This window comes from Bufo bufo, chromosome 4 (assembly GCF_905171765.1).
Source record: "Bufo bufo chromosome 4, aBufBuf1.1, whole genome shotgun sequence".
Lineage (NCBI taxonomy): Eukaryota > Metazoa > Chordata > Amphibia > Anura > Bufonidae > Bufo > Bufo bufo.
This window is the reverse complement of record NC_053392.1, coordinates 10,876,375-10,900,099: the sequence shown is the minus strand read 5'-3', so window position 1 is coordinate 10,900,099 and position 23,725 is coordinate 10,876,375. Positions and strand designations below refer to the sequence as shown.

The 23,725-nt window shown below is 49.3% G+C and overlaps 3 protein-coding genes across 10 annotated transcripts in view; 1 reads left to right on the top strand and 2 right to left on the bottom strand.

Annotated features, from left to right (window-relative positions):
• Window positions 1–23,725, top strand: part of LOC120998305 (gastrula zinc finger protein XlCGF26.1-like) — a 4,064,644-nt gene that overhangs the window by 646,203 nt on the left and 3,394,716 nt on the right. The window lies entirely within an intron of this gene.
• Window positions 1–23,725, bottom strand: part of LOC120998356 (zinc finger protein 420-like) — an 870,654-nt gene that overhangs the window by 491,758 nt on the left and 355,171 nt on the right. The gene's annotated exons all lie outside the window — the stretch shown is intronic.
• LOC120998379 (oocyte zinc finger protein XlCOF8.4-like) overlaps window positions 1–23,725 on the bottom strand; it is a 29,556-nt gene that overhangs the window by 3,252 nt on the left and 2,579 nt on the right. Inside the window, exon 4 of one of the 2 annotated variants that reach the window (XR_005778334.1) lies at window positions 4,329–4,378. The exons of the other annotated variant lie outside the window; for it this stretch is intronic. The gene's annotated coding sequence lies outside the window, so the exon portion shown is untranslated. Of the gene's footprint in view, window positions 1–4,328; window positions 4,379–23,725 lie in introns of those variants that run through there. 2 annotated transcript variants of the gene reach the window in all.

The following is a 23,725-nucleotide window of genomic DNA, read 5'->3' as shown; positions in this document are numbered from 1 at the left end:
TAGGCGGGGTCAACAATACCATAGCGCAAAATACCATCCCAGCAGAACCAAATAACACAGTGTAGCACAACATAGTGCCCCAAAAGCTGGCCCTCTGTGGAGGTCATCAATAGCAGCCATCTTCTGTCCTCCTCCTCCAGTTGTCTATGGAGTACGGGGCTTAGGGGGTGAGGAGCGGACACAGAAGTTGAATTCAGGAGGACATGTGTGGTCGCTGGCCGGGTACATGAGCACCTAATTCTCACAGCATTAATTACTGTTGAGAGCTCATTATGTACCCGGTCAGCGGCAGAGAGGAGGGCTTGGGCATCGGCCCACCGGGAAATTTCCCTGAAGGGTCTATGGCCAATCTGCCCCTGGTTCTGGGCCTTATACTAAGCGACCATAGAATATGGTTCTAGGTAGAGTGTGCCTCTATGTAAAGTATACCTGTTTAAAAGGATTGGAAGGTAAGGTATGTGTAACAGTCTCTGCTCCAGAAGTCAGGTACGAAAGGTTGTAGCCTGATGAGTTTACATGTTCTGGAGCAGAGAAGCAGGGAGGAGACTTAGTGAGATCTGTGCTCTACTTACATCCTACTTCTGGACTTCTTTTTGCCAGGTATTGCACATGCTACTCCCTGTGCTTATAGTGAGTATTCTTGTGCTTCTGAGCTGGCTTGTTTACCCGATTATGCTTCATCTTCATCTTCTCTTTGCTTGCTACTGTGTTTGCCCTTGGACCAGTTAGTGACCATTCTGCTGCCCTTGCATTTCTGTACTTTTTGTGTCTCTTGGTTGTTACTCGGCTTGCTCCCGACATTGCAACTGGATACTGTGGTTCTTATGTTTGGCCACTCTGTTTCTGACCCTGGCTAGGACGACTATTCAATGTTTCCTCTACACCTGCCAGAATCTATCCTAAGGGAAGTCTAGATGGACCATGTTCTCTCCTGCTGCCATCATCCACCATGTTTCTTAGAATTCACTTCTGGCTTTCGCACCAAAACCTGTATGTGGGACTACAAGCATACAAATCTTTGTATAACACTTTAACATGTGTTAAGGACAAAGTCCTGGCCTGTCCTCTGCCAACACATTTGTCCCATCAAAACCAAACATGTGCTGCCCGATGATCCATGCCTGTGCCGATTACCCATTCTCCTCATGGGTGATCTGGTGCTGCCCAAGATGATTTCCTAGTTTCAATTAACCTTATGTCTTAGCCTTGAGGAAAGAATGGAAAGGGGGTATTTGATTGAAATGTTTAGGTATGCTAAAGGCATAAATAAGGTTCACCACAAGAATTGGGTATTGGTATTGGGGCAAGAGGGGGGTGAGACCAGAACCAACGTCAGAAAATATTTTCTCACAGAAAAAGTAGTTGAGGCCATTAAGAAACTTCCATCAAATGTGGTTAGGAAACCTACAGTAACCTGCCTGAGATAAACACATCTATACTAATAGGACATAATAAAAGGGTAGGTGAGATGGAGACCAAAGCAGAGTGTCCGCTCATTGAGGGAAGTCTATAGAAAGAGGGGAAGAGTGGTCAGCCAGGGAAGTTGGGAGCAGCTTGATCGTGGTTATTGTGTGCCACCTGGGATCCATTGCACAGCGCCTCCTATCCGCGGAACCTACCAGTGTAGAATCACAAACAATTGGGTTGACTGTGGGAGCTCCTCCAGGGGCTAGCTGATGCTTGATTCACATAAAGAACATTTGCTAGCACCTACATGAGGTGTAACAATCAGTGAAACAGACTGTGCACACCTATTGTCTCCTCACCGCTCCCAGTGGTATCACCCACTATTTTTGTTGTGGCATATGTCCGTACTGGTGGCATCAGTACTTATCTACTTCTCCGGGGTATGCACATATACACACAGAGGCAGCGCTCTCTTCTAGTGGTGGGAATTGTGTGGGGTCTCAGCCTGACAACGTAATATCTTAGATCAGACCTATCGAGGGGTATAATTAGGGCTGAAACGATTGCTTGAACTCGACACAAAAAAATCCTTAAAGGGCTTCTGTCACCCCACCAAACTCTTTTTTTTTTTTTTTGGGGTACTTATAATCCCTATACTGCGATATATCTATACATTATGCTATTAATCATTTTCGTATAGTAGATAATGCAAAAAACGTACTTTTATAATATGCAAATTACCTGTCTACCAGCAAGTAGGGCGGCTAATTGCTGGTAGCAGCCGCAAAAAAACGCCCCCTCCTCTTGTTGATTGACAGGGCCAGCAGCGATCTCCTCCTCCGGCTGGCCCTGTCAGCATTTCAAAAATCGCGCGCCTGTCTTGATTCGGCGCAGGGGCTCTGAGAGAAGGAGGCTCGCCTCCTCAGCACTCCCTCAGTGCGCCTGCTCCGATGGCGTCTTCTCTTTCGGTGACGTCATCGGCGCAGGCGCACTGAGGGAGTGCTGAGGAGGCGAGCCTCCTTCTCTCAGAGCGCCTGCGCCGAATCAAGACAGGCGCGCGATTTTTGAAATGCAGACAGGGCCAGCCGGAGGAGGAGATCGCTGCTGGCCCTGTCAATCAACAAGAGGAGGGGCGGTTTTTTGCGGCTGCTACCAGCAAGTAGCCGCCCTACTTGCTGGTAGACAGGTAATTTGCATATTATAAAAGTACGTTTTTTGCATTATCTACTGAACGAAAATTATTAATAGCATAATGTATAGATATATCGCAGTATAGGGATTATAAGTACACAAAAAAAAAATATAAGAGTTTAGTGGGGTGACAGAAGCCCTTTAATGCTAATTTTTTGCATCGAGGATTTGTTTGTACCATGTGACTACGGAGCGTGAGTGAAGCACTTGCTATTACTCCCGCTCTGTGGTCTCCCGCAATACTCACCTTTCCAGCAGGGGGCCTCCAGACACTCCACAGCACATCCATGGTCCCGCGCTGCACTGACCTCCTGACGTACGCACGCCACGACCTGACGCGCTGTGTGACATCAGACGCAGAGCAGCGCGGAACGATGGAGTGTCGGCGGCGCCCCTGCTGGAAAGGTAAGTTGGTGCAACTAAGGCTGGGCGCCCGGAGTGCATAGCGTCATAGCAACCAATGATGCTGTGCACTCCTGGTGTCCGGAGGAAAAGCGGGAGATGATTTCACAAGGAGGGAGAGCTGCTGGCACAAGGTGGAAAGCTGCTGCCACAAGGGTGCAGTAGAAAGAGTCCCACAGCCCTGGGATGCTGTAGATTCCTGCATGTGGTCAGCTAGGAGTGGATGTGAGTTGCACTTGCTAAAAAGGTGTGTCACCTCAGGGCTTAGGTAGGGCAAAGAAACAGTTGAGAATCACAGAGACATTGACGTCAAGGCCTATAGAGAAGACCAGTCTGTGAATAAAACCTACCAACCTGCTGCCATCTTCATGGTTACTGCCTTGAGGAAGCTCTAGCCAGCTGGAAGGACCACAAGCCAAGGGAGAGCAAGAGGCTGACCAACTGTGGGTTTAATGAGCTGAACTGATCTGGGGCAAAGACACACATTCTAAACATGGATCCTAGAATCTGTTACTTTGAATTTGAGACTGGAACCATATGCTGGTTGCTCCATGTGACACTGTAACCATTAAGTCTATTGCCTCTCGTAAGATTGTTGTAACCATTGAGCTTGTTGCACATATTCTTGTTCCACCTCTGTTTGACTCCAGTCCTTCTGCCATTCTGGAGTGGCAAGCCATTCAAGGGCCTAAAGATCCTTTCTGTAAAGTTCGACCCTCTGACGAAAGTACTAAAATGGCTGATCTGATGGCCTTCACTAGGTCCCCAACTTCCATGACAACTTCTTGGCATCCTGAGATCGCATTGTGGGTGGTGGCTCAAATGGAAGACATACAACTGCTTAAATGCTGTCAAGGCTGTGATTGAAATGATCTCCAACCCTGGTAGCTATTAGCAGATGTTAGCTGTGAAAGACAGCCAGAACCCACTGCATATGGAGCAGACTGTGCTAGCTTTAATGCAGCTCTAAGATGGAGCCTCCCCTTAGAAAACCTCCCATATTCACTTCCTCCATTCATGATTCCATACCTGTGGTCACATGGACTGGAATGTCCTCCTCCACCCCACTGTTCCACGGGGGATCGCCCATCATCCGCTCTTCTTCATCCTCCACTTTAATAATAGTCGCATCTTTCCCCTTATTTGTCATCTGTAACAATTCAGGACAATACAGCAGACAGGTGGGAAATCTAACAGATCCACATAAGAGACCCCCACCATCTATGACCCCTCTATGACTGCAGGACCCCCCTATATAGATGTGTATAGGGCTCAGCTCCATCTACCTGATGGTTCTCTGGGAGCTTCTCCTCTGGACAGTCCTTGGAATACAGACAACGGGGACATCTCTCTGGGGAATTTCTCCTCTTGGATCCATCTGTGGAGACACAAGCACACAGTGACTGAATACACGGCCTCCTGTAGATCTGTCTATAGACCAGCTCCTTCACTTCTAGGTTTAGTGATCGGGGCCTAAATAATGTTCTGCTCTTCACCAATTTTCTGCCAAACCCAAACTAATCCAATCACCCCACATAGAAATCCCAGGCCTGGAGCTGCTGTTCCATCCAGAGACTTGGTTTCACACGTTCCTTAGGTAAAACAACTTTCAGCAAAAGGAAGAGACTCAGACATTGATGGATTTAGATGGGACATCTGGTGTAGATCTAAATACCTTATGAGGTAATTACAATAGAGGGATCGAACATGAAGACCCCCATCGTATATCAGTCAGGTGACGTAAGGAGAACAATTACTCCAAGTCTCCTCTCCACCAGGGATGGGAAACCACTGAGATGTTGGAAGAACACAAAGCCTGAGATTTCTTAAAGGGAATATCATCTGAAAATCACCCATGTTTAAAGGTACACTTTCATAAGAAACTAGATTTTTTTTTTAACTCAATATTTATGAACAACGAATATTTTTTAGAATTATTATTTTGGTAGGGTACAAGAATTTTTTTTAAATTCCAAAATCATAACCACTGCCATATAGGCATGTAGGCTTTAAACTTAGGAATGGCAGGCCAGACCAACAGTACCAGACTGGCCCACCAGAGAATCCTTCGGTTGGAGCATTGTCACAGTCACCTGACTTTGCTGTGCATCACTGCTCTGCTTAGTAAGTTGACGCGCATGGCTGCCTCTCCACTCTCTGATCAGCTTGCCTTACAATAATGAGAGCCACAGAGTCAGGGATCGGGGATAGTCGGTCACAAGAGCTCACTAGCTGTTGCCTGAGACAAGAAGACTGCAATGGTCCTAAATTTAGGCCTACTGCTGGTTAGCCGAAACTCAACCAATCAGTGCTAGGCTTGTTTGGACTCCTCAAGCGTTAACTGCAATCTGTGATCTGCACCCTGCATTTACATCCCAGCCAGGGGTGCACCACCAACGAGGCAAGGAGAGGCGATTGCCTCAGACGGCATCAGGAGGGGACAAATGGGGGGCAGCGGCAGGGCCATGGGCAATGAGTACTTCCATTGTGGAAGTGCTCATCTCTGCATATGTAACTGCATGTCCATTCTCACGGAGATGATACAGTTGAATGCTGCGGCAGGGCACAGAGGCCGACACAGGTGGCGAAATTACGTCATCATCATTGAGGTCCGTAACCTGCACCGTTTAATGACAGTCGCATGGAGGTAAGTATTTGATTTATTATTTTTATTTGGCAGCATGCTGTTGGGCCACTATGGTGGGAGGGGGGTCATTATTTTGTAACTGGAGGGGGCACTATGGGGACATTAGGGTAGCTAAAAAGGGGAATTTTTGTACTGGCACACGTTATAAGGAAAGCCACTATGGGGACATTCATTCTACTCAGGGGATTTTTGTACTGGCACACATTAGGGGGCTTTTTTTCTACTGGCACACATTATAGGGGAAATTATTATTTCTAGAGCACTGTGTGCCAATAATTATTGAAGGGGGAACATCTGTGTGGTCCTAGTATTTTCAGGGGGACCGTTTCTGCAGTATAGTATTGGGGAGCACAGCGGGCACAGTATTGGATGTGGCAGGATGAGGTGTTTAGAAGGTGGGAGGATGATGGAAAAGTACAAAATTCTCTGTTTGTCAGACTCTGCAGAGAGAAGAGATGGCTGAAAGAAATCATCATGGTGGTCTGGTCTAAATGGAGAAGATGAGGAAAGAGAACATCTACATCAGAGGAGACAGACATCACTGGATGTAAGAGGTATGGGGCGCTGTATTACTCTGTATGTTTTGTAGTGCTGTATGTAATGTTTTCCAAGTTTTTAAAGTCTTTAAAGGGGTTGTCCGCTTCTGGGAGCAGCAGCAGTACAGTATGGATGTGGAAGGGCTAAGCTGTGTAGGGGAAACAGTGTAGCAATAATAGAGACAGCAGTAGCAGCACAGCATAGAACAGACAAGGCAGTAGATGTGCTGCCGTGTAGGGGTAGTAGTAGTGGCAAGGCAGTAGATGTGCTGCTTTGTAGGGGTAGTAGTAGTGGCAAGGCAGTAGATGTGCTGCTTTGTAGGGGTAGTAGTAGTGGCAAGGCAGTAGATGTGCTGCTTTGTAGGGGTAGTAGTAGTGGCAAGGCAGTAGATGTGCTGCTTTGTAGGGGTAGTAGTAGTGGCAAGGCAGTAGATGTGCTGCCGTGTAGGGGTAGTAGTAGCGGCTAGGAAGTAGATGTGCTGCTTTGTAGGGGTAGTAGTAGTGGCAAGGCAGTAAATGTGCTGCTTTGTAGGGGTAGTAGTAGTGGCAAGGCAGTAAATGTGTGGCTGTTTAGGTAATGGCAGTAGAGGGAGTAAAAGTTGCATTGGCAGCAGCCATACAGTATGGAACATGATGACAGGCAGAGAGCAGCACCAGTGCGATCAGGCTGACAATAAATAACCATCATCAGCAATGGCAGATTGATTAATTTCCAGCAAGAGCAAATTGGGCCAGTTCTGGACACAGTACCAATCTGGCTACCCAGAAGTCCATGGATTCAGGAAACGAGGTATGTGACAGCGAAAAGGAAAATTCCAGGTAGGACTGAACCTGGTTGTTCAGGCGGTACATATCTGTTTACTGATTGGCACCAGCCTGGTGCGGCACATAAAAATAACTGCTGGATTATTTTATCTAACTGAATTGGCTTCTTCTGGTGCTACTGTGGCTTCTGCTACTTGTTGTAGAAACAATGGGAGGTCGGTCACTCAGAGGAGGGTGGAGAGGGGCCTCCTGGTCAGACAGGTGGATGGCAGGCCTCTGCTAGCGGAAAGCTGTGTACACAGTGTACCCTAGTAAAACAGCAGTTTTGCCTACTTTCTGGCAACAGGAAAACATTCCCCCATACAAGGGTATAAAAGCATGGCTATCCAGTAATCATCAATTTGCTAATGATACGCCTGTCAGTACGTAAGCAAGCAAGCAAGCATACAGCTTGACATGCTCAGCAACGTGCCCGAGGACCCAATTATTTCTGGCTCTGCTCTCCACAGCAGTGATTGGCCATTATGGCTGGTGTCGTTATAGTCATCATCAGCCTCAACCTCAACCTCCTTCTCGACTGACTCCTCCTCCAGTGAAGGCTCCTCAACATCATCTTCCACATTCTCCTCCACAAGACTTTGTCCGTGTGGGTCTTTGACTGCTTCAGGGTGGCAAACAAATGTGGCATTCTTAGCTACATAAGAACGTCTGAAATGCATGGACACGCCCAGTTGCAGTTGGCAGGGAGACAGATATACTGCTTGAAGCACTTTAGCAAAAGATCAGCTTTGTGGCTTCTCTCACCCAGGGTCATCAATTCTAACACAGCATGGCACACATGATAGGAGGAAGGAAGAGTGGAAGCGATCCTGTGTGTTTCTTTTGTTGGGAATAGGAAGATGTCTATTAAGGAGGACGTGGAGGAGGCAGATAAGTGCCTGTTGTAGGAACAAGACTGGCACAAACTTGAAGGTGTCAGTAGGACCAGGCCTTGTTGCTGTCACATCGCTGCCACGCAAAACATTGACCCAGTGGGCTGTAAGACATGTACTGTCTCTGCCCATAACAGCTGTCGCCAGTGGCATGCACTCATCTCCAGAGTGACAATTGCAAGGAGTGGCCCACGTTCTCCGCCCCATGAGATTACAAGGCAGGAATGGCTATTTTGGAGTAATAATGGCGGCTAGGATCTTTTATTGAGGTTGAGCGCACACCATCAGTTTATTAAAAGCAGAATCCACTAAGTGGTATGGCAGCAACTGCAGTGCCAGTAACTAGGCCAGATGGGAGTTAAGCTTGCACACCATCAGATTGCTGGGCACGTAGAGTTGTTGCCTGGCCACACATTTTGTTACCGATGGCTGAAGATGGAGCTGTCGTGGAAGGTGAGGGTAGGAAAGCAAACCAAACACAACTTAACAGGTAACAGAACACCAGGCTAGGCCCCACAGCTAAAGAACAGGGAAAGGTCCCCACCTGACAAACCCTTAGCCTTTCCCTGTCTGCTAACCACATGAACAAATCCCAATGGTAGAAGTGTTCATGTACTGGAACCTAATACCTGCTGCAACTGAAACAAACCCTAGGCTAGGGAGCAGGCGATAAGACAACCGGTTCCTTGCACGAGATGAAGGAACTAGTGTCTTCCTGAGGCCTAGCCAGGAAATACAACAAAGGGGAAGAAAAAGAGGACTTATCTCAAGACGGACTGGGAGCAGGAGATCCACCAAGCACCAGCAGAGAACTCCTGAAGAAAACTATAAACCGCAAGGGCTATAGTGTGAGGCTGAGATAAATAGCGTCACTAACTAACAAAATGTGCAGAACCTGTGAGGAGGTGGGATCCTGCCCAACACCAAAACAAAGCAATCTGTCAGATAGGCTCACGTGCCGCAAGTCTGACAGATCTTCTCAGGTCACTCACAGGGCAGGGCATGACAGTACCCCCCCTCTACGGGTGACCTCCGGGCACCCAGGTACAACTTTATCCTGGTGTGCCCTGTGAAAGGCCTTCACAAGGCGGATAGCATTGACATCCAATGCCGATACCCACATTCTTTCCTCAGGACCGTATCCCCTCCAATGCACAAGGTACTGAAGGGAGCCCCGAAGAACACGCAAGTTGAGTATTCTGGAGATCTGAAACTCCAGATTACCATCTACCAAAACAGGAGGAGGAGGTAAAGGAGATGGTTCAACAGGTTCAACATACTTCTTCAACAAGGATCTGTGAAACACATTATGGATCTTCCAGACCTGCGGAAGTTCCAGACGAAACGCAACCAGATTAACAATGGCCGAGATTTTGTAAGGACCAATAAATCTTGGGCCCAACTTCCAAGAGGGTACCTTCAACTTAATGTTCTTAGTGGACAACCACACCAAATCACCCACACACAGGTCTGGACCAGTCATACGTCTCTTGTCAGCCATAAGTTTATATCTTTCGCCCATTTTTCTAAAACTAATTTGAATCTTCTGCCAAATAGAAGACAACGAAGAAGAGAATCTCTCCTCTTCAGGTATACCAGAAGCTTCAGTCCCAGAAAAGGTACCAAACTGAGGGTGAAACCCATATGCGCCAAAAAATGGTGACTTATCAGTTGACTCCTGTCTACGGTTATTCAAGGCAAACTCAGCCAAGGACAAAAACGAGGACCACTCTTCCTGATTTTCAGCGACAAAACACCTCAAATAAGTCTCCAGGTTCTGGTTAGTGTGCTCAGTTTGTCCATTTGACTGAGGATGGAAAGCCGAAGAGAAAGACAACTGAATACCCAGACGAGTACAAAATGACTTCCAAAACTGGAAAAAAATTGCCTCCCCTATTAGGGTTGGGCAATTTACCGGTTTTTCGATATACCGCGATATTAAAAAAACGGCGATATGGCGATATCGCCGTTTCCTAATACCGCGGTATATTTCGTGACGTCACAGCTTTAAAAACTGAGTCCGCAGCGCCGCTGCCCTCCCCCATCATTATCTATATCTACCAGCGGCTCCTCCTGCTTGCTCTGAATGTGCTGTGACTGTCTCCGCCCACCGACCGACGTCTAACGTCGGAATCAGGTGACGCCCCCAGGCTGAGACTAGAGCAGCGCAGTACATACAGACTACAGCAGCGAGTGGTAAAAGGTTTGTAATGTCACTCCAGTCCACTCTGCCTATTACCCCAGTTATATGTCTTGGCCCACAGCCCACTCAGTCCTTCATGCCTGCCAGTGGCTGCATGCTCCGCAGTGAGCCATCATGAGTCCCTCGACTCCCTCCAGTACCTCCCGGCTCCCCCATGACATGATGAGCATGACCAACAAGAAAGAATTATGGTGGTGGCAGCCTGGCAGGCAGGTGACAAGTCACAGTCACACAAGTGGCCATAAGACATGGGGGGGGCAGCTGCTGCCCCCCAGCCCCATACTCTAACTAAGTAATGTCTCCTTTTGTGGCTGCTGCAGGCGCAGCTGCCCCTTATACTGTATGTAATGTCTCCTTGCGGCTGCGCTCCTTGTGGCCCCCATACAGTATAACGTCTCCTTGTGGCCCCCCATACAGTATAACGTCTCCTTGTGGCCCCCCATACAGTATAAATTCTCCTTGTGGCTGCCCCCATACAGTATAACGTCTCCTTGTGGCTGCCCCCATACAGTATAACGTCTCCTTGTGGCTGACCCCATACAGTATAACGTCTCCTTGTGGCTGCCCCCATACAGTGTAACGTCTCCTTGTGGCTGCCCCCATACAGTATAACGTCTCCTTGTGACTGCCCCCATACAGTATAACGTCTCCTTGTGACTGCCCCCATACAGTATAACATCTCCTTGTGGCTGCCCCCATACAGTGTAACGTCTCCTTGTGGCTGCCCCCATACAGTATAACGTCTCCTTGTGACTGCCCCCATACAGTATAACGTCTCCTTGTGGCTGCCCCCATACAGTATAACGTCTCCTTGTGGCTGCCCCCATACAGTATAACGTCTATTTGTGGCTGCCCCCATACAGTATAACGTCTCCTTGTGGCTGCCCCCATACAGTATAACGTCTCCTTGTGGCTGCCCCCATACAGTATAACGTCTCCTTGTGGCCCCCCATACAGTGTAACGTCTCCTTGTGGCTGCCCCCATACAGTATAACGTCTCCTTGTGGCTGCCCCCATACAGTATAACGTCTCCTTGTGGCTGCCCCCATACAGTATAATGTCTCCTTGTGGCTGCCTTCATACAGTATAACGTCTCCTTGTGGCTGCCCCCATACAGTATAACGTCTTTTTGTGGCTGCCCCCATACAGTATAACGTCTCCTCGTGGCTGCCCCCATACAGTATAACGTCTCCTTGTGGCTGCCCCCATACAGTATAACGTCTCCTTGTGGCTGGCCCCATACAGTATAAGGTCTCCTTGTGGCTGGCCCCATACAGTATAACGTCTCCTTGTGTTTTTTTCTTTAAAACTGGTATTTATCGCGATATATATCGTTATCACGATAATTTTTTTAATATCGTTATCGTCTGAATATTTTTGATATCGTCCAACCCTATCCCCTATCAGACACCACATCAGAGGGAATGCCGTGTAATTTCACAATGTTATCAATAAACACCTGAGCGAGAGTTTTAGCATTGGGCAAACCTGATAATGGTACAAAGTGAGCCATCTTACTGAAGCGGTCTACCACCACCAAAATCTGTCTTCCCAGAGGAACTTGGTAAATCAGTGATGAAGTCCATGGACAAATGCGTCCAAGGACGAGATGGAATGTACAAAGGAAGAAGAGATCCTAATGGCAGAGTGTGAGCCACCTTAGTGCGTGCACAGGTCTCACAAGCTGCTACATAGCTCCCAACACATTTACGCAAACCTAGCCACCAGAATCTCCGGGAAATAAGATCCACTGTGGATCTACCCCCAGGGTGTCCCGCAAGGACAGTATCATGATGTTCCTTGAACACCTTGTGTCACAGTTCTGAAGGAACAAACAACTTCCCTGGAGGACAGGAATCAGGTGCCTCACCTTGAGACCCCAACACCTCCTTCTCCAGCTCAGGATAAAGAGCGGATACCACAACCCCATCAGCCAAAATCAGAGCGGGATCCTCCGAATCTCCCCCCCCCCCAGGAAAGCTACGTGACAAAGCATCTGCTTTGACGTTTTTGATCCCAGGACGATAAGTGACCACAAAATTAAATCTGGTAAAAAACAATGACCACCTGGCCTGCCTAGGGTTCATACGCTTTGCTGATTGCAGGTAAGCCAGATTCTTATGGTCAGTAATTACCGTAATCGGATGGGTAGCTCCTTCTAGCCAATGACGCCATTCCTCAAAGGCCAATTTGATGGCCAGCAACTCTCTATTCCCAACATCATAATTTCTTTCGGCAGCAGAGAGTTTCTTCGAGAAAAAGCACACGGGTGCCATTTGCTAGGAGAGGGACCCTGCGACAAAACTGCTCTTACACCTACTTCTGACGCGTCAACCTCCACAATGAAGGGTTGAGACACATCGGGTTGCGTCAGAACGGGAGCGGAAGCAAAACATTCCTTTATGGTGGAAAAAGCCTGTAATGCCTCTTCCGACCAGACAGAGAAGTCAGCACCCTTCCTAGTCATATCAGTCAAAGGTTTGACAACCGTGGAATAATTCAGGATGAACTTTCTGTAGTAATTAGTAAATCCCAAAAACTGCATCAGAGCTTTCTGATTCTCTGGCTGGTTACATTCCAGTACTGAACAGACCTTTTCGGGATCCATTCGAAAACCTGAGACAGAAAGTAAGTAACCCAGAGACTGCAGCTCCTGGACAGCAAACACACATTTCTCCAACTTAGCATACAATTTATTCTCCCGAAGGATCGATAATACTTGTCTTAAATGATCCTGATGAGTCTCCATACCGGGTGAGTAAATTAGTATGTCATCGAGGTAAATAACAACGAACCTTCCCACCAAATGCTGAAAAATGTCATTGATAAAGTGCTGGAAGACTGCCGGGGCATTAGTCAAACCAAAGGGTATAACCAAGTTTTTGAAGTGACCCTCAGGGGTATTGAAGGCCGTCTTCCATTCATCCTCTTCCTTGATTCTGATCAGATTATAAGCCCCTCTTAAATCCAACTTAGAAAACACCTTGGCACCGACAATCTGATCAAATAGATCCGGAATCAAGGGAAGGGGATAAGGGTCACGGACAGTAATGAGATTCAGTTCCCGGAAATCTAAACACGGTCTAAGGGACCCGTCTTTTTTCTTTACAAAAAAGAAGCCCGCTGCCATAGGTGATTTAGATGGTCTAATATGACTTTTTATCAAACTCTCTGCAATATACTCTCCTACCCATTCTACCCAGATTGATGATGTTTTAAAAAAACTTTTACACTGATTTATATACTGAGGAACAAGATTGTTCCAAGGAGGAAATCGAGTTCTTAAGAAATTCCGCTTCCCCCCGCCACTCTGACACTTACCACAGAACAACATGAAATATTAACCTCTTAAGGGCCCGCACCATACATGTACGGCGCTGGTGGACGTGACTTAAGGACAAGCACCATACATGTGCGGCGCTGGTGGACGCGACTTAAGGACCAGCGCCGTATATGTACGGCGGGCTGATCGGGCGGGTGCAGGAGCTGCGCCCACCCGATCAGCGGCAGGGCTCCGGCAGTCACCGATAGCCGGACCCCTGCTGTATGCATCGGCATCGGTGAAAACACCGATGCTGGCGCATTAACCCTCACACTGCTACGGTCAGCGCTGACCGCGGCACGTGCAGTTTCCTGACAGGTGCGGGGTGGCCACTTGGTCCCGGCGCTGCTGAGATGGGGACCCGATGGCAGCCCGATGCCTTCCGTGAGAGCCTGTGAGATCCAGTCCCCTGTATTACACTGGTAATACACTTACATCCTATGCATCACAATACAGAAGTATTGTGATGCATTGTAAAGAGGATCAGACCCCCAAAAGTTTAAGTCTATAAAAATATCACATGACCTAACCCCTCAGGTGAACACCGTCAAAACAATAAAATAAAAACTGTGCTAAAAAAAACATTTTTTTGTCACCTTACATCACTAAAAGTGCAACACCAAGCGATCAAAAAGGATTATGCCCCCCAAAATAGAACCAATCTAACCGTCACCTCATCCCACAAAAAATGAGCCCCTACCTAAGACAATCGCCCAAAAAATAAAAAACTATGGCTCTCAGACTATGGAGACACTAAAACATGATGTTTTGTTTCAAAAATGCTGTTATTGTGTGAAACTTAAATAAATAAAAAAAGTATACATATTAGGTATCGCCTCGTCTGTAAGAACCTTCTGTATAAAAATACCACATGACCTAACCCCTCAGGTGAACACCATAAAAAAAAAAAAATTAAAACGGTCAAAAAAAAATTTGATTTTTGTGAACTCACCTGTAAAATCTCTCTCTCGCTTAGTTCATTGGGGGACACAGGACCGTGGGTATAGCTGCTGCTGCTGCCACTAGGAGGCGACACTAGGCTGAAAAGTGATAACTCCTCCCCTGCCGGCTATACCCCCTCCAGCCTGGAGAGAGCATATCAGTTTGTGCCCAAGCAGTAGGAGTAGGAGAAAAAAAAACACATGGAAAACCACCAATGACCCAACGAATGCCAGTCGGACCGAACCAGAACCGGGAACCACACTGGCAAATCAACCGTCATTACTTACGGTAACATAGAAATCAATGGTTGGGAGCTGTGTCCCCCAATGAACTAAGCGAGAATGAGATTTTACAGGTGAGTTCACCAAAATCTTGTTTTCTCGCTCGTATCATTGGGGGACACAGGACCGTGGGATGTTCCAAAGCAGTCCACGGGGCGGGACCAATACACACCCCCATGGAAAGTGCCTCGCGGAAGCTCAGGACACCGCTACCTGCAAGACTTTGCGACCCAGCGCAGCGTCCGCCGATGCCAACGCATGTACCCGGTAAAACCTGGCTAACGTGTGCAGGGTTGACCACGTCGCTGCCTTGCACAGCTGTGAGGCAGAAGCTTGGTGGAAGCGCCCACCTCTCTGGTCGAGTGGGCCGTGATGCCGAGGGGGCAGAGGGTTGCCCCGGGCGTGATAATCCTCAGCAATTGCCAACTGGATCCACCTGGCAATCGTCACCTTGGAGGCCGCCAGACCTTGACGAGGACCTTCCAGAATAACGAACAGAGAGTCCATCCGGCGGAAAGTCCTTGAAACAGATAAGTAAATCCTTAGGGCTCTAACCACGTCCAGCTGGTGGAGAGCCCGCACCCTCGGATGCGAAAGAGATGGACAGAATGAAGTAAGAATGATATCTTCCTTGACATGGAAGGCAGAGACTACCTTCGGTGGAAAAGAGGGCATGGGACGGAGTACTGCCTTGTCTTGATGCAGAATAAGGAAGGGTTCTTTACAGGACAGTGCTGCCAACTCTGAAACGCGCCTGATGGAAGTGATGGCCACCAAGAATGACACCTTCCAGGAGAGAATACGGAGGGGCACTGTGTCCAAAGGCTCAAACTGGGGAGGGAGCCCAACACCAACTCCCATGCGGGCAAGGGAGGACAATAAGGAGGGATGGTGTGGGCCACCCCCTGTAGGAATGTCCTAACCAGAGCCTGTAGCGCCAGCGGGCGCTGGAAAAAAATTGAAAGCGCTGAAACCTGACCCTTCAAGGAACTAAGGGCAAGGCCCAAATCCAGATCCAATTGCAGAAAGGAGAGGAAGACAAGGAGAGAGAGGCGTAGCGGGGGAAGGCTACGTTCTTCACAGAAGCGCAAAAAGGACTTCCAGGTCCAGGAGAAGATCCTGGACGACACTGGCTTCCTGGCCTTAATCACGGTGCAGATGACTCTGTCAGAGAAACCACGTTGCTTCAGAATGGCGGTTTCAATAGCCACGCCGTCAAACGTAGCGACTCTAAATGCTGGTGGAAGACAGGACCCGGAGAGAAAAGATTAGGTCTGAGCAGAAGGAGCCACGGAGTGTCTCCTGAGACGAACGATGTCTGTGTACCATGTGCGATGGGGCCAGTCCGGAACGATGAGGACCATCTGGATGCCCTCCATCTTGATCCTGCCTAAGACTCGGGGCAGGAGGGGGAGAGGCGGAAACACGTACACCAGAGAGAACCCGTCCCATGGTGCCACCAGTGCGTCTACTGCGTGTGCCCTTGGATCTTTTGTTCGAGAGAAGAAGACGGCGAGCTTGTGATTGAGTCTGGAAGCCATCAAGTCCACCCCTGGTTGACCCCACCTGAGGCAGATCTCTTGAAACACCTCTGGGTGTAGAGACCATTCCCCCGGGTCCATCGTCGTCCGGCTGAGGAAATCCGCTGTCCAGTTTTCCACTCCCGGAATGTAGACTGCCGACAGAGCTGACACGTGGGCCTCCGCCCACCTCAGGATCTTGGCTGACTCCACCATCACCGCTTGACTGTGAGTTCCTCCTTGATTATTGATATAGGCCACTGCCGTGGCACTGTCGGACTGTACCCTGATAGGCTGGCCCAGGAGGATAGGGGTCCAATGGAGAAGGGACAGATGAATGGCTCGGAGCTCCAATATGTTGATGGGAAGTTTGGACTCCGACCGAGACCAAACCCCTTGGACTGTCCTGGGAGGGAAGACTCCGCCCCAGCCTTGGAGACTGGCATCAGTTGTGATGACCGTCCATTAGATCGGAAGAAAGGATTTTCCCGACTCCAGGGTTGGGGTCGAAAGCGACCACCTTTGGGGGTAAGATTATATGTCCAGGGACTCCGGCGACTTGTGCCAAAGGGACAAGATTGCCCGCTGAAGTGATCGAGTGTGAACGGAACCTTTTCGAAAGAAGCGACCATTGCCCCCAGGACCTTTATGCAGAACCGAATTGACGGGAGCCTGCGCTGAAGTAGAAGACGGATAGACCGACAAAGAGCCAGCCTCTTGTCCCGAGGCAGGCGCACCACTGCCACTGCCGAGGACAATACCTAAAAAGGTGATCCGTCTGGCAGGACGCAGTGAAGACTTCTGGAAGTTCACCAACCACCCGAACCTCGCCATGGTATCCAGGGTGATACGCGGGCTGTCCTCGTTCTGCCCAAAGGACGCCGCTTTGACCAGGATGTCATCCAGATACAGGATCAGGGCGATGCCCCTGGTCTGAAGAAGTACCAGGAGAGGAGCGAGAACCTTTGTAAAGACTCGAGGCGCCTTCGCCAGGCCAAAGGGAAGGGCAACGAACTGATAGTGGTAAGAGCCCACTGCAAAGCGGAGGAACCGCTGATGTGCCGGAGCAATTGGGACGTGTAAGTACGCGTCCCGAATGTCTATGGAAGAGAGGAATTCGCCCCGTTCCAGAGACGCAATCACGGAGCGAAGGGACTCCATTCTGAAGTGTTGCACCCGGAGAAACCGGTTCAGCAACTTGAGGTCCAGGACTGGGCGAACTGACCCCTGTTTTTTGGGGACGACAAACAGGTTGGAATAGAAACCGGATCGCCGGTGGGTTCGGAAATGGCTACTACCGCTGAGCTCACTGCTGGGCAAGGGGGAAACCGTCCTACCAGACATGCAGGGGACCCAGGTCCTGTGTTCCCCGATGGGAGGTGCTGCCGGCTGAAGCTGGATTCCGCTGTGACGCTGCGGTCCTGCAGTGTGCTCCAAGCCGTGGTGGGAATCGGAGCTCGGCCCGTTCGCGTCAGAGTGATAGGCGCAAGTTGCGGCCTACCCACCCTAGAAGCCGGGGCCTAAATTTGGGACATGTGGCCGGCCGGCAGTCACTTCCGGTCGGCATGAGAACAGAGGGGGCTCCGAATGGGGCGCCAGAGGCACCGCTAGTCCGCCCGTGCGCCCCCCGCTGCGGGCTGGGAAGCGGGAAGTACGGGGGCCCGGGACAGTGCAGGCCCAAAACGGGACCGGGGGCTAAAGTTGGGGAAGCAAGGAGGGTGCCCTACCAGGGGATAAATATTACCCATGTCCCACATAGAACACCAAAAAAGGGTCTGGAAGTATCCTAATCTCGGCCAAAGGGAGAGGGGAGGACTGAAGGGAAGGGAGGGGGGTATTGAGGAATGGAGGGTGCAGATAATACTCACCTAATCCCGAGGAAATCCTAATCCCGAGTACTCACCCCATCTTCATCCTCTTCTCTTCACCCCCCTTCCAAGTTCCAGCAGGGTCACCTCTTCAGCAGCTGGCACCCGAAGTGGTCTCGCAGGATCCAGGTGACCCTTAGGCTGGCGGGAAGCAGGGGAGCTGGGCTGCCCTGGTCCACCCTTTCTTCTTGGGGAGGTCGGGCGGTGAGGGAGTAGGACACTGGCCTAGCTTTCGGGGTAGACAGAGGGGCTAGGTGCCTCTGTTTCCCCTACCTAAAAGGGAAAGAGAAAAAATAAAAAATAACAAAAGGAAGCCGCCCTGCAAGCACGGAGGTCTGCCTCCTACAACACTAAGCTAAAAACTGATATGCTCTCTTCAGGCTGGAGAGGGTATAGCCAGCAGGGGAGGAGTTATCACTTTTCAGCCTAGTGTCGCCTCCTAGTGGCAGCAGCAGCCGTACCCACGGTCCTGTGTCCCCCAATGATACGAGCAAGAAAGCCATTTTTTGCCACCTTACATCACAAAAAGTGTAATAGCAAGCGATCAAAAAGTCATATGCACCCTTAAATAGTACCAATCAAACCGTCATCTTATTCCGAAAAAAATGACAGTTGCCCAAAAAATAAAAACTACGGCTTTCAGAATGTGGAGACACAAAAAAAAATCTTTTTTTTCAAAAAGCCTGAATTAGACTTACCGGTAATTCAGTTTCCACGAGATCACCACGACGGCTACAAGGAGATTGACCCCTGACCTCTGTAGGGGCAGGAACAGAGAGAGGGTTTAAATCCCCCCTCCCACCACCAACACCAGTGTGTCCAAAATTACAGAGACAAACAAAAAAGTGGTGAGAGCAAAGCATAACCAATCAAGAGGGTATTACTTCATAACCTCCTAAAAACTTAATAAGGGGTAGGGAAAATACGTGCCGTCGTGGTGATCTGGTGGAAACTGAATTACCGGTAAGTCTAATTCCGGCTTTCCACCTCATCACCACGACGGCTACAAGGAGATATAAAAAATTATAGCCTGGGGGGAAAGACCGCCTGAAGGACCTTACGTCCAAAAGACAGGTCTGAACTGGATAGGTCTAACCTATAGTGCTTAGTGAAGGTGTGAATGTTAGACCAGGTAGCAGCTTTACAGATATCATCCAGGGAAGCTCCTGCTCGCTCGGCTTGGGAGGAGGACATAGCTTGAGTAGAGTGGGCTCTCAAATTTGTGGGGCAAGGAAGACCCTGAGACTCATAAGAAATGGAAATGGATCCACCGAGCTAAGGAGGACCTGGAGGCTTTTAGTCCCTTATTCTTACCTGAGAAAAGGATAAAGAGGTTATTAGATTTACGGAAATCTTTAGATACCTCAAGATATCGCAGGACTGAACGTCTCACATCCAGAGAATGGAAGCTAGACTCCCTATCATTAGAGGGATTACTGCAAAAGGAAGGTAAGACTATCTCCTGGTTCCGGTGGAAGTCTGATACTACCTTAGGTAGAAAACCTGGATCTAATCTTAGGACAATTCGATCATCGGTGATGCGGAGATAGGGTTCCTGAATGGATAGAGCCTGAATCTCGCCTAAACTTCTTGCGGACGTGATGGCCACTAAAAAGGCTGTTTTTAGAAAGAGGTGTTTGATAGAACAACTGGCCAAAGGCTCAAATGGGGCGAGGGTCAGGCCTGTGAGCACCGTATTGAGGTCCCAATTGGGGATCCTAGTTTTCAGGGAGGGACGAAGTCGGGAAGTGGCTCTCATAAATCTTTTGATCCAGCGATGATTGGCTAGGTCTTGATCAAAAAAACTGGCTAGAGCCGAGACTTGTACCTTCAGGGTGGAAGGCCTGAGACCCAATTCAAGTCCCTGCTGGAGGAAATCTAAGATCTTCTGGAAGTTGGGTGGCTCTAGATTTGGGGCAGGACTGCCGCTCCAGGAACAAAAGCGCTTCCAGATTTTCAGATATATAGAGAAGGTAACTTTCTTCCTACTTGCTTTAAGGGTAGAAATCACCTGATCAGAAAGTCCTTGTGATCTCAACCTCTGGACTTCAGGATCCAGGCCGATAACTTCAGAAAACTCGAGTTTGGATGAAGTATTGGCCCTTGATGAAGAAGGTCCCTCCTGGAGGGAAGAGGCCACGGATCTTCCATCGATAGGTTCTTTAAGGAAGGGAACCAGCTCCTTTTCGGCCAATAGGGAGCTATTAGGATCAGAGTCGAGTTTTCTAGGTTGAGCTTTTGAATTACCCTGGGAAGCAGAGGCAAGGGTGGGAATGCGTAGCAGAGATCCCAGTCCCAAGGAATCGTCTGCGCATCTAGAGCCCAAGGGTTGTCTCGAGGGTTCAATGAACAAAATGTTGGCACCTTTGCGTTTTTCTTGGACGCAAACAGGTCCACCTGCGGAGTGTCCCACTTTTCCACCAGAGTCTGGAACACGTCCTGATTGAAAGATCATTCGGTATGGTCTATCAACTGACGACTGAGATAGTCTGCCTCCACGTTTAGTATCCCTTTCAAATGAATTGCGGAGATGGACCTCATGCGGGACTCTGCCCAGTCGAAGATTTTTCTTGCGATGGACATCAGCTTCTCCGATCTCGTGCCTCCCTGATGAGAAAGGTACGCCACTGTCGTCGTATTGTCGGAAAGTATTTTTATGTGATGACCCACAAGGAGGGCTTCCACCGCCTTCAGAGCTTTCCGGACCGCTTCTAGCTCCCTGAAGTTGGAAGATTGGGAGCGGGTTACCGAAACCCAGGAGCCCTGAAAGAAGTGATCTCCCACTTTCGCACCCCATCCTTTTTCGCTCGCATCCGTGAGAACTTGGATGTAGGGGGTCTTCTCCCAGGCGACTCCCAAGGACAGGTTGGCTGAATGTTTCCACTAGTTCAGGGAGACCTTCACCGCAGGGGGAATCAGAATCTTGTGGTTCAGTGAGGACTGTCATCTGTCCCAAGATCTGAGGATCCATAGCTGAAGAGATCGAAAGTGGGACTGGCTCCAGGGAACGGACGGGATGCAGGATGAAAGAAGGCCCAGGAGGCTCATGTCTTCTCTTATGGGACAAGACCTTCTGTTCTGAAATCGACGAATCTTCAGTTGGAGGTTTTTGATCTTGTCTGGTGGAAGGAAGGTACGTTGAGCCCGGGAGTCCAGGATGACCCCTAAAAACTGGATTGTGCTGGAAGGTACCAGATGTGACTTTTTCTGGTTCACCAACCATCCTAGATCCTGGATGAGAGATAGGAAGGTTAGTAGGTCTGATCTCAGATCGTTCTCCGAGTTCCCAACCAAGAGGAAGCCGTCCAGGTATGGAACAATCACTAGTCCCTTGTGTCTTAGGAAGGCTACCATCTCGACTACCAGCTTCGTAAAGATTCTGGGTGCAGATGATATCCCAAAGGGGAGGGCCGTAAACTGAAAGTGTCTGGTTACCCCTTTGTGATCCTGGATAGCAAATCTTAGGAGCCTCTGGGAATCCGGATGGATTGGGACGTGGTAGTAGGCGTCCTGAAGATCTACTGAGCACATCAGGGCGTTCTTCCCTATTAAGGGGATCAGGGATTTTAGGGATTCCATCCTGAACTTTCGATAAGTTATGAATTTGTTCAAGGCTTTCAGGTTTATAATTGTACGGAAAGACCCCTCTTTTTTCTCCTCCAGAAAAAGGCTTGAATAGAAGCCCTGCCCCAGTTGAGAAGGGGGGACCCGTACTATCACGTCCATAGCTAGAAGGCTCTGAATTCCCTGTAGAATTTTTAAACGAGTGCTGGAGGAGCCTGGATTCGTAATGATGAAGCGGTTTGGGGGAGATGAGGAAAGTTCGATCCGGTAACCGAATTTTAAGATGTCCCGGACCCAAGGATTCGGGGAAATGGACTCCCACGGAGTCAGAAATTTCCTCAATCTCCCCCCCACGCTGGCGTCATTGCTTGTCGGAGGCCTTACTTTGGGAGGAAGAGGGGTTACCTCTACCCCTGCCCCCTTTAGAATAGCTCCAACGCCCTGACTTTCCCTTATCCCTGAAGGGTTTATTCTGGCTAGAGGGGGCCCGAAAGGGATATTTCCTTTTAAAGGATCTTTCCTCAGGAAAACCCTTTTTCTTGTCCGCTGCCTTTTCCAGGATACGGTCCAAGACCGGGCCAAAGACATATTCCCCTGAAAACGGGATGGAGCATAGCTTCATTTTTGAAGTATTGTCGCAGCGTTGGAAAGCCCCGCATCCTTCGCGGCGAATCTAACCGATTCGGCCGAGGCGTCTGCCATGAAGGCTGTGGCGGACTTCAATAAGGGAAGGGACCTGAGTAGCTCTTCCCTTGGGGTATTATCTCTAATGTGATTTTCAAACTCGTCAAGCCATATCCTCATGGACCTGGCTACCGAGGTGGCCGCGATGTTAGCTTTCAGATTAACCATGGCCGCTTCCCATGATTTTTTCAGGAGACTATCCGCCTTCCTATCCATAGGATCACGCAATTGTGAGGTATCTTCAAAGGGCAAGGCAGTCTTTTTATTGACCTTGGCGACCTGAATGTCCACTTTGGGAGTCTCATTGAAAATTTTCACCTCATTAGGATCAAATAATAGCCGGTTCTTGAAGGATTTGGAAACCCCCAACCGTTTCTCAGGGTTGGACCATTCGTCCAGAACCATATCTCGAATATTTTCATTAATTGGAAACACACGGGTTTTCTTAACCCGGAGTCTCCCAAACATCTCATCTTGTATTGAGTGGGCTTTCGGGGTGTCTTCTATCCCCATCGTGGCCCGGACAGCCCTTAAGAGGTCTGGCATTTCATCTAGCGAGAAACAAAATTTCCTCTCTGACTCAGCCGTGTCAATATGCGAGAGAACCTCCTCGTCCTCCCAGGCTCTAGATGTAGAGGCATCTTCCCCTGTTACCTCCGGGTCAGATAAGGAGGGAGAGGGTTCCCTTCGCCTTTTCGGTGGAGGCGGATCCCGGAGAGGGGGGGAAATTTGGGATAAGGAGGTCTTCACTTCATCATGAATCATGGACCTCAGTTCCTCTAGGAAGGAAGGCTGTTCTTCCGCAATGATGCTAGAAATGCAGTCCTTGCAGAGTTTCTTGCGATAATCGCCCGGAAGCCGTTTGAGGCAGGACACGCATTTGGCCTGTTTCCTGATTTTTTTCTGGGCCTCCTTAGGAACCTGGGAGAAAAAATCCCTATCAGCCATGAAATAATGTCATGGAGAAAAAAGCCCCAAGCCTGAGAAGTGGAGGAGGAGGAGTAGGCAACCTGGTACAGTGTTTTAGAAACAAGTAGCAGAGTAAAAAGCGCTTCCCCACAGGGGACTTACTGGGGAGCGGGGTTCAGCCGACATGACCGCACACAGCTCTAGGTATGCCGTACAGGAGGTATTCAGCGCTTGCTGGCGCCGAAATTTGAAGCTGGAGACGCTTCCTGGATGACGTCACTTCCCTCCGTCCACCGGAAGTGACGTCGGCCGCCCTCAGAAGCGCTTCGGTGCGCACCCAGCGAACGCCCCAAAGGCTCGGCGGGAGATCGCAGCCGGGAGCAGGCTCACATCTAATAATGGAGCGAGGCCTCTCTCCTTCACCCCTGCCCAGCATTAGTACGCCGACCGCAGGAGGGCAGGTGGAACACCGGTAGGTGCCAGGAAAATAACCATCTTCATCTCCCCACAGGGAGACTCTCTCTGCCCCTGTCCTCTGTAGGGACAGGAAAC